The 15933-nt window shown below is 42.3% G+C and overlaps 1 protein-coding gene across 7 annotated transcripts in view; it reads right to left on the bottom strand.

Moving 5' to 3' along the window:
* The window catches only part of LOC136679164 (elastin-like), an 84895-nt gene that overhangs the window by 68088 nt on the left and 874 nt on the right, over window positions 1–15933 (bottom strand). The gene's annotated exons all lie outside the window — the stretch shown is intronic.

Below are 15933 nucleotides of genomic sequence, written 5' to 3'. Positions count from 1 at the left end.
CTCTCTCTGTCTCTCTCTCTCTCTCTCTCTCTCTCTCTCTCTCTGTCTCTCTCTCTCTCTCTCTCTCTGTCTCTCCCTCTCTCTCTCTCTCTCTCTCCTCTCTCTCTCTCTCTCTCTCTCTCTCTCTCTCTCTAAGAGGAGGCGTAGGGGTGGTGGTGGGGTGTGAATTTCGTCATGAAAAGGTGAGGAGAGAGGAGTGGTTTTATAGGGTGCGTAATGGTGAAGAGGAGGGAGTCTGGGCGTGGTTAAGTTATTTCATAACTCCATTTTTGGTGGCTGAAGTTGAACTTGTCTGTATGTTTTTATTCAGTTTGAATTACCACAGATACTCACTTGCAACCTGAGCTGTTTAGATTTGTGGTTGATGTTTCTCTGCCACACCTGAGCTAACAAGTTGGAAAAAGTTTCCCATTTACAGAGCCTAATGTCATGAGTAAGTGAACCAACTATAGACATATCAGAGCTATTAGCTGTGAATCACAAGCACCATCCCAACTCACCTAGAGGAACTGCCCTGATGCTGGGGGGTTGTACCTCATTAGCCGACTTTGCGTTGAGCACGGAGAGGTTAGGTTCATGTGCAGCCGTTTGACATAATGCCTTTCTATGGAGGTCAAACAAGCTTTGTGTGCAATCGAGCAATCTGATAGAGTGTGTGCAATCGAGCACTAATAATCAGAGCTATCTGGAAATCCTGGGCACGTAGTGCTGCTTGGAACCTTAAGCCACACAGCAGAATCTGGCTAAACCGAAAACCCTGCATCCTGAGGTCTTCCGCTTTTCATAACTACAACACTGCGCTGGGAGTTTGGAGCGAGACAGAGCCCTGATGTCGTCAGATAATAATCATAAAATTCATGGAAAGAAATCCAGCTGTCGGCCTAAGGCCAAGGCAGAGCCAGAGGACACAGAGCCCACGCTCCATTCCGATTACTTTCCTCTACTTAACCTTTCGCTTCTATGTCTAAAGAAGTAACTTATATATTTAGTCTATGAGGCCGAAGCGTGGTTTAGTTTCTGGTTGTTTGTAAATGGCCTCCTTCCTTTGTTTTGAGTGGGAAGTGCTTGTCCGGCATGTTTTGATAAAGAGGCAGAGAAAAAGCATTATGAGTTATTAATGCTTACATCTCCAGCAAATAAACAGAGTCAGAGTCTGTGGAGGCATAAGGCTGCACCGAGGCCTGAGGCCAAGCTCAAGTGAAAACTGCTATTGGACAGAGGACACTGTCTTTCATAAACGGAAACAACAGCAAAGAAACCTTGAGATGTGTGATGCAGAAGTGAATCTTCCTTAAACCCCCGGGAACTCATTTTGAAATTTTGTTTGTTTGTTTGTTTTTTGTATAAAACAACTTGGGTGTTATGTGAAATGTTTAGCAAAGTTTAAATAATAAAATACAAAACAGAAATATGATAAACCTCTCCTCAGAAATAAACCAGTATTGCTCTTCTCTTGATGTAGAATGGGAAGACTTAAAAGTGGGTAATGCTTATGTTAGTATTTACCTGACCAATCACAAAGAGACTGATTTGAAGAGACTGGTGAGCTAAAGCTTAGCAGCCATTAGTGAGCGAACTAGCTATTCACCAATTTATATAGCTAGCTATAGAGCTATTCACCAATTTATATAGCTAGCTATAGAGCTATTCACCAATTTATATAGTAGCTATAGAGCTATTCACCAATTTATATAGCTAGCTATAGAGCTATTCACCAATTTATATAGCTAGCTATAGAGCTATTCACCAATTTATATAGCTAGCTATAGAGCTATTCACCAATTTATATAGCTAGCTATAGAGCTATTCACCAATTTATATATCTAGCTATAGAGCTATTCACCAATTTATATAGCTAGCTATAGAGCTATTCACCAATTTATATAGCTAGCTATAGAGCTATTCACCAATTTATATAGCTAGCTATAGAGCTATTCACCAATTTATATAGCTAGCTATAGAGCTATTCACCAATTTATATAGCTAGCTATAAAGCTATTCACCAATTTATATAGCTAGCTATAAAGCTATTCACCAATTTATGGGGAGGGAGTGAAAGACGAAAACAGAGTAAACACAGAACACAAAACAATACATAATGAGCACGAATGGATTAAGTCTGAGTACAACAGAGATAGCAGCAACAATCTGTTGGCTTGTTTACCAGATTATCAGCGGAGACAGAAGCCACACTGGGCACAAAGGTAGAGTAGTAGTGGGGAAGGCAGACTCACTCGATCTGCGGTAAAGTGGAGAACACCTGTGCCATTTTACTGTGTAAAATTACAACCACAGTTCAGAGTAAAAACCCACGACTTCTTTGAGGCCGTTTGCTGCCATGGTAACGTAAAGAGTATTCTGTTCTCCATTGGTAGAGAGCGGTCAATCACTAAATAAACTGTCATTAGTTTATTGGACCACGCCCACACCGTCCTCAGAGAGATTTGAGGAGTGTATTTTGATCATTTTTGAGGAGAGATTTATCATATTTCTGTTTTGTGTTAACGTTTCACATAACACCCACAAGTTCAGAATTTCCAAATGGATTCCCAGAGTCTATAAAGAAACACTGTTCTGAAAATTGGAGGGATATTTACTCACAAATATAATTTTATTCTTTAGATTTTTTACATGTTTTCATTTCAATGTGTGAGTTTCGAGAGTCTTTGCCTTTGTTTTTCAGCTTTGTATTTGACTTCCTCTAGAGGGCGCCACTGTGGATACTTACAATCCGTGCCTTCCTCTTGGCACAGGTTTACAGCTGACTCCATGAACGACAGACACTATGAATGCTCACCCAGTCAATCACTCACTTACTCACTCACTCAGAAATGTGCTCAGTTTCACACATTCACCCAGTCACTCATACACTCTATAGACTGGTGGTCACCAACCTTTTTATGACCACTGCTCTAGACACTCACTCATCTTCATCTACTAATGTGTGTTTCTGGACTATGGGAGGAAACCCCCACAGACAGTGACCTGAGTAGAGGATCCCACCCAGGACACAAGACTCTGTAGTCAGGGCATGGGTCAGAGGTGAGTGTCAGCGGGAGCTGTGGACACTGCTACTATCACAGGGCCGGGCTTTTACCTCTCCAGCCAACACTTGGCATTGAACATGGTGATCGTAAGCTTTTTCCCATTTCATTTCCTGCTTTACTCTGGAGCCTGTTTAGGTTTTGTTTACACAGCTGAGAATCTGCATTCAATAGTTATAAGAGATATCAATAAACACGTGGATGTATATGGATGTATTGTTTGATTGACACTTAGCGCTGCTTTGTTGGTTTGTTTGGCAAATTATTAATCATTGCTGCTGTTTTTCTACAAGACCCCTTGATCACCTTCCCAAAGCATAGCTAATTTTCACATGAGCAAACGTGGGCTTCATTCAAAATCCCTCGCTCCATTAACAGAGACCGACAGGAGGTGGGAAGATTTTATGTGGAACATATTATTTGTGTAATGAGAGCAGACAGTTTATTTACTTTCTCCTTGGACACGACCAGTGGGGGCTTCGATACGGGCCCAAACACCATAACAATCTCACACATCACCACTGAACTGGGCCTTTAATAACATTACCACTGCAGGCAAACCTTCTTTCCCTCTTTTCACCCCGTTCTTCAGCGCTCAGGACCCCCACAGAGCAGGTGTGATGTGGTGGTGGATCATTCTCAGCGCTGCAGTGACACTGACGTGGTGGTGGTGTGTTAGTGTGTGTTGTGCTGGTGTAGAGTGGATCAGACACAGCAGTGCTGCTGGAGTTTTTAAACCCTGTGTCCACTCTCTGTCCACTCTGTGAGACACTCCTCCCTCGTTGGTCCACCTTGTAGATGTAGAGTCAGAGACAGTAGCTCATCTGTCGCTGCACAGTGTGTGTCGCTCGTCCTCTAGTCCTTCATCAGTGACACAGGACGCTGTCGGCTGGATGTTTTTGGGCGGTGGACTGTTCTCGGTCCAGACACTGAGGGGTTTAAAAACTCCAGCAGCACTGCTGTGTCTGATCCACTCTACACCAGCACAACACACACTAACACACCACCACCACGTCAGTGTCACTGCAGCGCTGAGAATGACCCAAATCATATCGGCTCTGTGAAAGTGTGAAAGGGGGTAACAAAGTATGCAGAGCAACAGCTGGACTACAATCTGTAACTGTAGAACTACAGAGTGGACAGTGGGTAAACACGATTAATATTTCAATCTCAATGTTACTGTTTAACAGATGATAAGATAAGATGACAGATAATGAAATTCTTATTTTAAAACATTTACTATTTTTACGAACTACTTAAGTTCCTTATTTTAAAGATTATTTAAGTTTTGGGTTGTTTTTTGTGTCTAGTTCATAACACTGTGATCTACACTGTATTGGCCATTACTGAATAAAAATCCTAACAGTGTGATAAGAGACTCCACATGTCTGAACTGTAGTGAATACTTAGCCCTGCACCGAAAGGCCTCAGCGCTGGAGATAAATGAACAGACGCGTGGCAGAGAGCCGGCTCTTTGACGCACTCAAATATTTGATTCCCCTCTCAAAAGAACAAAAGGTGAGGGGGCGATGAGAGGCTGAAAGATGAGAGTGAAAGACTGAGAAGAGTAAATCTCTCTGATAGGAATCCCTCCCATCTCTCTCTCTCTCTGTCTCTCTCTCTCTCTCTCTCTCTCTCTCTCTCTCTCTCTCTCTCTCTCTCTCTCTGTCTCTCTCTCTCTCTCACCCTATGTCCATGCTGTGGAGTCTGACACATCTGTGGCACAGAGAGAGTGCAAATGTGAAGAATGCAAAGTCAGATAAATAGAGAACACCCAGACGACTCTGTTTCGAAAGCGGAAGGCAGGCTCTCGCAACCCACGCAGCTCCCGAACTCAAGCTCGAGTTTTAGCTTAATTAGTTGCTTATTATAAATCACCCAAAGTTGTGGGAGGGAAGTAATGAGATCCACTTAGCTCCCCTTAAAAAAGGTTTATTAAAGTATTGTATTTTTATAATTCTTTAAACTAATAATAATGTACTTTTCAGGGACACACTAAACACAATTATACTTATGTGTACTTGAATATATGGTGTGATGCTATGAAGACAGGGTGGTATTCTGTTAAGGATAAACACTGCTTTTCACTGCTTTCTGTCCTCTGCAAGTTCACTCTGGGTTGCCAGATATTCAGTATATACAATTTAGGAACAGTGGGAATTTTTATTTATTCACTGGTGAATCTACTGTGTAAGCATGTTAGTATATAACTAGCAATGTATACTATATTCTATATAGTATCACTATATTCTAGTTTATTTAAACGTTGTGTACACAAAGTTTACTAATCTTACATTTAAAATATACACTAGGCCAGTTTAATCCCAAGAAATGCTGATATAATACACATATAAACATACTACTGTGCAGGTGTGTGCTTTGGCGATTTTGTGTGCGCAGTGACAGATAGAGTGTGTTATTGATTAATGACTGACATCCAAGTTGATCGGGTGGCTCAGCTTTGTACGATAAGAGCAGATGTGAGATAAATCTTGAGCATCATGAAGTTTCTGAAAGTGCAATGAGACTGAACGTTATGTGAAAGCTCGACTTTATCCATGGACACCCTGCCAGACTCAAGGAGAGGAACATTTGGTGTATTTCCTTCCCACAGCTATCTCTCAGAGCAGAGCCCAGCCTCCTCCATCCAGCCCTGATCCGGCAGGATTAGACCACGGCTGGAGTTTCATAAACAGTCTGAAGAGAGTGGATGTGGTGCGCAGTCTGTCCAGAAAACCTCAAAAACAAGAGCTCTCCGGTGCAACAGCAACCCAATTTTGGTTAGGTACATTTTAAACACATGAACGTGCTGTTCACCAATTCATATACATTCTAGATCCCAGACGCTACCCACCTCCGTACGCAGTCACACTTCGGCTGAAGGAGGATGAAGACAAACAAAGGCCACCACTTCTTTCCTGCTGATAACTCAGTGTCAAATTCAACATGCTTGGAGTAGGACACTAAATGCTAGCAGATGCCCACATTAGCATCATGTTGATTGATGGGAGAAGGCCGTCCTGCTCACTCAGAGACAGAGATGAGTCTACCCATTTAACACAAGATATTAAGGAGGTCCTGGGTTGGATCTTCTTCTCTGGTCAGTGTCTGGACATCATTATCTCATGGCTTTGATTTAATTATTACATCCTTGACTGATTATGTTGTGGCCATTACTTAGCTATCTTGATCTCACCATTTATTCAGCTGTGATTATGACTTAATCCAGTGGTTCCCAAATGGGGGATGCCAAATGTATGAGATACCTAACACATGTCACTTGTAATAATTCCACTGTATTTGCGATTTGGGACTCTATTATTATATTTATAATTGTTGCTCAATAACATGTTTAGATTTTGTAACAAAATTAAATTGTTGAAAATTAATTCCAGGTGTGGTTGGAAAGTAAATATGTGTACGTGTGTCTGAGCTGGGGGAAATTTCTTTTGTCTACACCAGGGGGCACTGCATAAAAACTTAAGGAGCTTTAATAACTTTACCACAGAAGGCCGTGAGTTCTAGAGAGCACTATTCTCTCTGTCAGCTGATGTGACAGATCTGGGCAGTGTGTGTTCTCCCCCAGAGCACTGAGCAGGTGAGCGTTAAGTGAGCAGCAGTTAGAAAAGAAGTGGTGGCTTAGCTATATGCGTCTCGGAGGAAACGGGTTCAGCCACCTTCTGGAGGTCGGGGGGCACTGTGTGTGATCGGGGGGACTGCTATAAAGGGAGGAAGATAACAAAGTGCAGAGGGGGGAAAAATCTGCATAAATTGGGGATAGATAAATAAATCAAACTGATAAAGAACATCAAAATAAGTGCAGCCCCCATGTGAACTATGAGTCAACTAGTTTAACCTCTGAGGACTTTTACATTCAGCAGCTTGGGGCTGTTTGTGTCAGGGTTTTTACAGCCTAATTGACTGGGTGACCAGTTTTATACAAACATTCCTCCCCACAGAAGTACTGCATGTGTAGAGAATTGATTAACACAGGATATTATTCCTGCATGTTTAACTATCCCAACACTGCACTGCAGGACTGTTTGGGATTCATCCCTGATTATTTCCTAACCTGACACGGAGCAGATCAAATAAATAAAATGCAAAGAAAACGCACACCAGAGGGTGCACTGAGATTTGGTGGGTGCTTTATGATAATCATAAAACAAACACTGACCAGCCCCTCTGAATGTTTTGCAGATGTAATGTTTTATAAGGGATTGGATTTACTATGGTTTGGGTTGTTGGCTCCTATCCGCTGTAATTCTTCGTAGAGCTGGGAAAGCAAAGAATCCAACCTCGTGATCAGGCACATTCCAGTTCAGGACCACGTCCATGCATTGTCCAGGACCGTGGTCTGGTCAAGCCTCCTTCTGGAATCCATCCACACTCTTACTGAAGTGTGTCTCTTTTGTTTGTAACCTGGCATCATCTCCATGGTGGGGATGGAGGGGGCGAATATTTTCGAGCCGTCCTCATGCTGACATTCACTCTGGAATGTGTGGTCATAGAGCAAATAGCTGGGGCGCACTATTGTCTCGGTTAGAAGACATGTGAAATTAAGGGAATTAATAGGCAGCCTGTGCCGCAGAAACAGCTTCTGCTCTTCTGGGAAGGATTTACAAGATATTTGAACATTGCTGGGAATATTTATGACATTCAGCCACATAAATGTTAGGAAGGTCAGGTGCTGGTGTTAATGATTAGATATGTACACAAACACCACAGCAGCTCAACCCAAATACATCTGAGAATCAGACTGAACTCTGATCCTACAAAGAACGCAGGTCCACTGCTCAATGTGGGCAGGGAGGAGGCAGGGATTTGTACCCCACTAGGCCCTCTGAAGTGGGGATATTTGGAGGGTAGAAGAGTTGTCTAGTCAGATGGTGCTGTTTAGTGCTGTGTATGTATTGTGTGTACAATCAGAAGTTTAAAGATATAGCTCACTGCTTAACTTCCTGCTTCGCTTCTAAAGGCTTAACAATCATTAATTACAATTTTTATTTGTACGTAAAAATATCAATACACAAATACAGAGAAGGCATTATTAAAAGATAGAGTAAGCATAAAATATGCTCTGGTAATTATCGTTTGGAAACAGTGTTACTTAAAAAAAAGTGAACATTTAATCAAAGTAAATCAAACATTATTCTCACATTCTCACAGGCATGTTGCGAATGGAGATCTGACATAATTCAGCCTGATTAACACAATACATCACACAGAGCAGCGCTAATGTTTAGTTAGGTGATTACCCAGCAGTGCTATCCTGAGCTCTGTCGAGGTGAGGGGCCACTTTTCTTTTAGTAACAACGTGCCAAAGATACGGCTGATAAAATGTCAAATCTGTTAACAGCCGGTGATTGTGAATGAGAGGGATAAATTAGTGCAGCTAAATGAAGGCTCTTATCTATGATAGCATTCCTGCATTCCAGTGCAGCCCCTGCCAGTAGCTCAGGAGCCGAGCAGAGAGTGATTTACAGTGGCCTACTTTCAGCAGAATTACCCACACAATGCCAGGCAACATTTTGCCAACACAGTGCACGCAATAAAATAGCTCTATTAAAACTAAAGGTGTCAAAAGGGGTTCTTTGGAAACTTTTTACAGTCCCGCGGAAAATTACAAATGGTTCTTCAATGGCCGGGGTGGTTAAATGTGAAGCAATTAGAAATTAATAGTATTAATGCCAACCAATCCGCATTCAGTAGCTGCAAGGATATCCAATTGACACCTAGGAGCGGTAACACCATAATCTGCACTCAGCTAGCCCTTCTCCACCATTGTGGAAGGGTTTCCGTTCCAGGTTGAGTACCTAATTTTGCATTATTCAGTGCATTTTCACCAAAAAAATAGATACCAGCAAGATATCAGAAAATTATATACAAAAACTTGTAGAACCAGAGTTCATTTGGTTAAAAGGAGCTAAGAAACATTAAATCCAACCAAACGACACTCCATGACCTTAACGTTAACTAATCAACTCTCTAGAAATAATGCAAACTATGAGCTCAGTAAGAGTAATCTCAACCAATCAGCAGCAATGCTGTTCAATCAGCATTTGATAGTCCAAATTTCAACCAATCAGCAATCAGTAGCAGTATAATTAGAATCCTACTCAGCTATTTGCTCCACAGAAGATCACTTTCAAACATGAATACTGTTTACTGTACACACTGCAGACTGAAGTGATGCAGCATTAATATAAATATCTTAGTAAGTGTGCGTGAACCTTAATAATATCCAACACCAGTTACTCAAACTGTGACTAAGGGCAGTCACTGGTGGGGGGAAATTTGGCAAAGTTTCCAGCCTTATGACGTCCATTCAGTCACACGTTACAATAACACATTAGCTCTGGATCACAAACACCACTCCAACTTTGTGCAAAGTATTGGATGGAGCTCATCTCTCCAGAGAACAGAGTACCACTGCTCCACAGACTGTTGCTGGGGGCATTATACAGCTCTAGCCAGCTCTTGGCATTGAGTGTGTATAGCTTGGAAACCAAAAACAACAAAACACGAGACATGGAAACCCGATTTTACAGAATCTACTTTAGACAGAATGGATGCTGGGATATTGGAGCTCCTAATGCTGTTGGATACAAATCTTTGGACACTCTTGTGTTTTAGGAGCACTGTTTTTTCCACAATCTTGAAACCGGCTAGCGAAGCCCTGTACACTTAAAGTTTGCACCTATAAAGTCTTGAGACAGGAAGGGGAGCAGCACCACATTCAAATCCATTCATTCAACCCACAACCAACGCACCACGAGACACAGCCCAGGTGTCACATTAATTCTATTAGGCGGCAGGCACTGGCTCCTTAAAGGATTAACTCCGCAGCACACTTCCCTCAAAGCCACAGATAATCAGTCTGAGCCCCACACGGCAGCAGAGGTGTGCCATCTGATCTGGATGCGATTTTACTCACCTTCAACCACAGCCAGCACAGTGTCAACGAAAGAGAGAATTAATGGATTAGGTTCCTCTGAAGTCGGGCCTGGCACCGTTTACAGAACACTCTCTGTGCCCAAAAAAAGTCTTTTGCTTTCCTTTTTCTCTCCTTTTATCTGGCCTCGTCCTTCCCTGCTCCTCAGCGCTGTCATTAATAGCTGTTGTCATAAAACAGGCTAAACACTCTGGCTGGGACTCTTGGGCTGAAGCTGAGGCTGAGAGCTTCAGGCCCTTGTTGCCGTAGCTCTCATGGAATTGTCTAGACGAACACCCAGCATACAGAGGTGTGAGGAACACGCTGATACCTGATACTGCGCCAGAGCTAAGATTGATTGAGCTGTAATTATGTTTGCGACAGGTTTCTGAGTGATGGATTACTGGAGGAGTGCAGGAGAGTAGAGAGAAGAGAAATGGTGGCTCGATGTCATTATGACTGACTTTAAGAGCTTTAGATTCAGGATGACATAGCTGGAGTCTTTAAGCTCAGTCCTGCAAGTTTAGACACTCTCAAATCATGTCTGTGATGTTTAACCACCAAAAGCTGCCAAGGATAACAAATGTGTCTCACTCTCACACGACATGCTCAGCAGTTTGTAGAGCTGTACATTACATACGTTTTATAATCTCCACAAAAAAAGCCTGAATTGAAATGAGAAGCTCTGGACTCTAAAGTCGTCCTGCTCTGTGCCAAGCCTGGGCTACAGGGGAATAAAGAACATAATTTTATAATAATAAACAGACATTTTATCATTGCAAGCCCCTGAATCCATCTTATCTTTGGCTCACTACCGAAACGTCTGCAAGGATCAGGTGGTTCTTCATGTAAATGATATGTAAATCATGTAAATCAAGTTTTTTTTAATGTAGTGGAGATCACGCTTAAGACAAAGATACTTTACTTTGGAAATAACCCTGTAGCGCACAAACCAGAGCCTCTCATCATTTCCCAGGTCTGTGTCTGACAGATGCACTCAGCTCGGTGATGTGACCCCTCTCATATTCACTCCCCAATCCCACCTTATTCCCCTCAGCACTGTAACTCACTTCCAGCAGCTGAGAAAAACATTCCACCTGCACACACTCTCCAACCACTGCCTCAGAACCTTCAAATTCAGTTTGGAGATCCATGCACTTGGGCAGGGATTAGATGGGAATGTTCTCTCATCGTGCGTTCATCAAGCTTTAGGGTGGACTCTCACTGACGTTGCCCCCCACCCCCCACTCCCCCACTCACACAATGATCTGCGTTCACACTGTGTTTAATGTTCTGAACCAGAGAGTTTTTGGAAAACGCTGTTGTCATGTTTATGGCAAAACACATCTTTTCTTAAACACTGATGTCACACAGTGTGTCTGGCTCTGTCTGAAACCCAAACAGCTCCTCACTCCCTCTATAGTGAATTACATCAGTCATACAGTCTAAAATGTACACACATCTACAGCACTAGATTTCAGATTCCCACTAATATTCATTCATTCATTCATTATCTGTAACCCTTATCCAGTTCAGGGTCACGGTGGGTCCAAAGCCTACCTGGAATCATTGGGCGCAAGGCGGGAATACACCCTGGAGGGGGCGCCAGTCCTTCACAGGGCAACACAGACACACTCACACATTCACTCACACACTCACACCTACGGACACTTTTGAGTCGCCAATCCACCTACCAACGTGTGTTTTTGGACTGTGGGAGGAAACCGGAGCACCCGGAGGAAACCCACGCAGACACAGGGAGAACACACCACACTCCTCACAGACAGTCACCCGGAGGAAACTCACGCAGACACAGAGAGAACACACCACACTCCTTACAGTCACCCGGAGGAAACCCATGCAGACACAGGGAGAACACACCACACTCCTCACAAACAGTCACCCGGAGGAAACCCACGCAGACACAGGGAGAACACACCAAACTCCTAACAGACAGTCACCTGGAGGAAACCCACGCAGACACAGGGAGAACACACCACACTCCTCACAGACAGTCACTCGGAGCAGGAATCGAACCCACAACCTCCAGGTCCCTGGAGCTGTGTGACTGTGACACTACCTGCTGCTCCACCATGCCGCCTTCCCACATATAATTAAATACAAATGATGTCGTATTATAAATCTATACTGCACTATAAAGATCTATATTCAGTCTTTTTGGCATAGTGCACTACAGAGGGAGTATGGAGTGATTTGGGATTAAACCTCTGTTTCTGTCATGCCTCGTGGTGTAGTTATGACTCCCTTTAAGAGGTACTATGCCTCCTACTGAAAATTTTAGTTTTTAAATATATCTGGTTACATGTGGACAGGACCTGAACCACCTCAAACAGCTCCAGGCACGGCACGTCAGAGTCCTCACACTAGCCAAACAAACTGGACTTTGGGGCTAAATTTGCCCGGGCTCTGTACAGATCACCTAGTGTGAGTTCACCCTTAGGGACACACAACTTATGCTCTGGAGCAGTTAACATAAGCAAAAGTTCACAATGCTCACCAGCTACAGAGGATATCACACCTCCTTAAGCTGTGCTGCAATGGAATTTCATCCTGTGGTGTGATGAGTCCCTTACGATACCTTTAGAAGGTGTTGGAAAGATATTTGTGATCTAAAACTAATCCCCTGACCTCACTAATGCTCGTATGCCTGAATGCCATCAAATCCTCATCAGCATTGGTCCTGATTACATTATAAACCTGCTCATCTTAAACCCCTTCTTCACCAAAATCTTGAAACATCTAATTTCAGTTGTTATGAAGGGCTTCTATAGGTTTTGTGTGGCATTATAATAACAGCCTTAAACAGCTTTAAAGTAGAACCACTCACTGGAAGTTTCTTTAAGGTGAAGAGGTTCGCCTGCAGCCTTCTAGGCCAGATTAGCTCCAGTCGAACCACTGAGCAGGTGCCCTACAGACATGCAGTGTGCCTTAACTATTCTCCTCTGGGCTAAATGAAGAAGAATCTGGCTCTGGACGGAGGAATCCCGAGGAAATAACTGGGCCTCCAACTTAATTATTAAAATGAACCTAGCAGACTGAAGAAATTGAGATGTGGGTCCACATGGCTTTATATGGAAAACATACTTGGGTTACAAATCCTCGCCGACAACAAGAGCAGCCGCGCCTTCACTATAAATTTGCTCACTGGGAGAGAGAGAGAGAGAGAGAGAGAGAGAGAGAGAGAGAGAGAGAGAGAGAGAGAGAGAGAGAGAGAGAGAGAGAGAGAGAGAGAAATAGAGAGAGAGAGAGAGAGAGAGAGAGAGAGAGAGAAAGAGAGAGAGAGAGAGAGAGAGAGAGAGAGAAAGAGAGAGAGAAAGAGAGAGAGAGAAAGAGAGAGAGAGATAGAGATAGAGAGAGAGAGAAATAGAGAGAGAGAGAGAAATAGAGAGAGAGAGAAAGAGAGAGAGAGAGAGAGAGAGAGAGAGAGAGAGAAAGAGAGAGATAGATAGAGAAAGAGAGAGAGAGAGAAAAAGAGTGAGAGAGAGAAAGAGAGAGAGAGATAGAGATAGAGAGAGAGAGAGAGAAATAGAGAGAGAGAGATAGAGAGAGAGATAGATAGATATTTTTAAGCAAATAAATAAATCATTACGAGGAAATCTAGCTTTGTTTGGGCAAAAATCAGGAAGAGTCTGCACATGCTTTTCAACTGAGGTTAACAACAGGACGATATGCTCCAAGAACAAAAACAACTCTGAGGGGGGCTGAAAGGGAAACTCGGCAAAGATTTTGACCCCTCTGTGTTCGGAACAGAAGGGGTTTCTAACCAGATATGGGGCTCGATTCAGGGATTCCAAACCAAACTCTTGAAATTTCAGCCTGAGGAAAAAAACGAGTGAAACAGATTGAATTAGCCAACATTAATGCGGTTAAATAAATAAAAGCTCATGGCTTTGGCTTTGTCCTCCATGTTTTTACAGTAATGAGCTTGTTTTTACTGCAACGAAACTCTATAGCAGCAGCGTCAGGTTCGATTACTAAGTCTTTTAGTTCAGAAAAAAACAGAATTCAAAACAAAAATGTAGCATTCAGCAATTTGTTTTTCAACTGTAACTTATTACAGTTGGTTAGTTCAAAGTATATGGCTTGCAGGCTCTCTAGACAACGGCACCGTTAACTAAAGCAGTGTTAAATATAACTGCATTCAGAGCCATCTGAGGGCTGGAAGGACAGGCTCATTCAGCAGTGGTGTCCGTCACTGACTGAGATTTCTCCAGAGTTCCTGAATCTTCCAGCATTATGGACGGTACACGGTGAAAGAACTAAAATCTGTGAGATCTCGCGCTGAGAAATGTTCTTTTTCAATGAAGTATCTGCCCAAAGTGGTGACCACACCCACCTCTCTTTCATCCCTTTGATTTTCTGCGGTTAATTGTGGAGCACCTCAAAACGGTGGAACTGGTAAATCCTATAAACTCTTTGCTCTTATTTCACTTTGATCACCACTTTGTTTTGGAGCGAGCTGCGGGGCTAAGTGTGTTTTAATGTTGAAAAATGCTGTCAACCTTTTCAGAGACAATATTGGGTCTGTGTTCTTTTGTGATTTAGTCATTAAATAAAACTTAAGGAAAATGAACTAGACTCTGGCATCTCTCGAGCAAATCATCACTGTCCAAAAGAAAAATCTCAGTTTTTGTGGAGTTTAGGTTTACTACATCATTTGAAGATAAACGTTGTCCTTCACAGTGAAAACTGTGGTGAATGCACCAATAGATATATATTTGTAATAAAATGTATTCTATTAACAATAAAGGCTTTTCAAATTGATTCCACTGGACATTAAGGGTTTTTTTTTCCTCCAATAAAGTTTTTTGTCATAGATGTTTTCTTTCATCAGCGACGATATGGAAACATATCAATATCAAAACGAAAATGAAAATGTAATGCAAACAGCAATGTAATCCTAAGTTGGAATTTAAACCTCCCACTCTTGGTTTTATAATTCAAGTCTCAGTGTAAATGAAATATCAACAGTCTATGAAACTGCAGATGTGAATATGATTACTGATTTTCATGTTGAACCCAAGCTTTCCTGGATGACTGGGAAATGCAAGTTGATTACATTGCCATTTTGAAATCTACTCATACGCTGTAGTGTCCAGTGCAGTGTGAGGCTCCATTAGTGGCCGTACACATGACACAGCGTTCCCTTTCTACATGCTTGAGCTGTACTTAACCTCCATTTTATTGTATTTTGTTCCACAAAAACTCATGAAATGTTACACTTGGGAGTCAGTTCCAGAACTAACACTTTACAAAAAGCAAAGAAAAACATCTGCATCTGAGAGGGCCATCGTTTATAACACGCCGCTGCAGAGCCACAGAGTTGGGCTGTATATTTCTTACATCGAGTTTCCAGTTATTAACATTTCAAAGCAAGGATCTGCACTTTTCTTCTACACAGAAGTGAGACAGAGTCGGACTGGGCTGAGTGTGGAACGACGCCAGGGATTTGAATAAAATTTCTGCATAATTAAAAGTCAAGATGTAAACAAACCTTCCAAGTCAGAATTTTTCACAGTGGTGCTGAGAGGAACCAGGCATGACAGGCTACTGCCTATAAACCCTTCCTCTGCTTTAGTTGTAGGACTTTGTTTAGAACTGAAAGCAGGAATTATGGGGTAAAATCAAAGTCTGACTCTGTTCGTGTTGCAACTATAAATGTGGAGGATGTAAAACCTAAATGTTTTCCAAAGCTAGAGTGAGAACCTTGCTCGCATTACACTGCCTCATCGTTACATGTCTAACATCAGCGTGAAATAAGCTCCAGAACATTCTAATGCACCTAATGTACTGGGTATTTGATCAAATTCATAACATATTCCAAAGGAAAGGTCATTCAGCTTGGTGCAATTTTCTGTAAAGTACAAACACTCTTAAAAAGAAGGTTCTTCAAGTGTTTTAAATAAAGGCAGTCATTCGTATTAAAAATATAAA

This window comes from Hoplias malabaricus, chromosome Y, assembly GCF_029633855.1.
Source record: "Hoplias malabaricus isolate fHopMal1 chromosome Y, fHopMal1.hap1, whole genome shotgun sequence".
In the NCBI taxonomy this organism is placed as follows: Eukaryota; Metazoa; Chordata; class Actinopteri; order Characiformes; family Erythrinidae; genus Hoplias; species Hoplias malabaricus.
The sequence above is the reverse complement of the archived record's forward strand: the minus strand, read 5'-3'. Positions and strand labels throughout refer to the sequence as shown.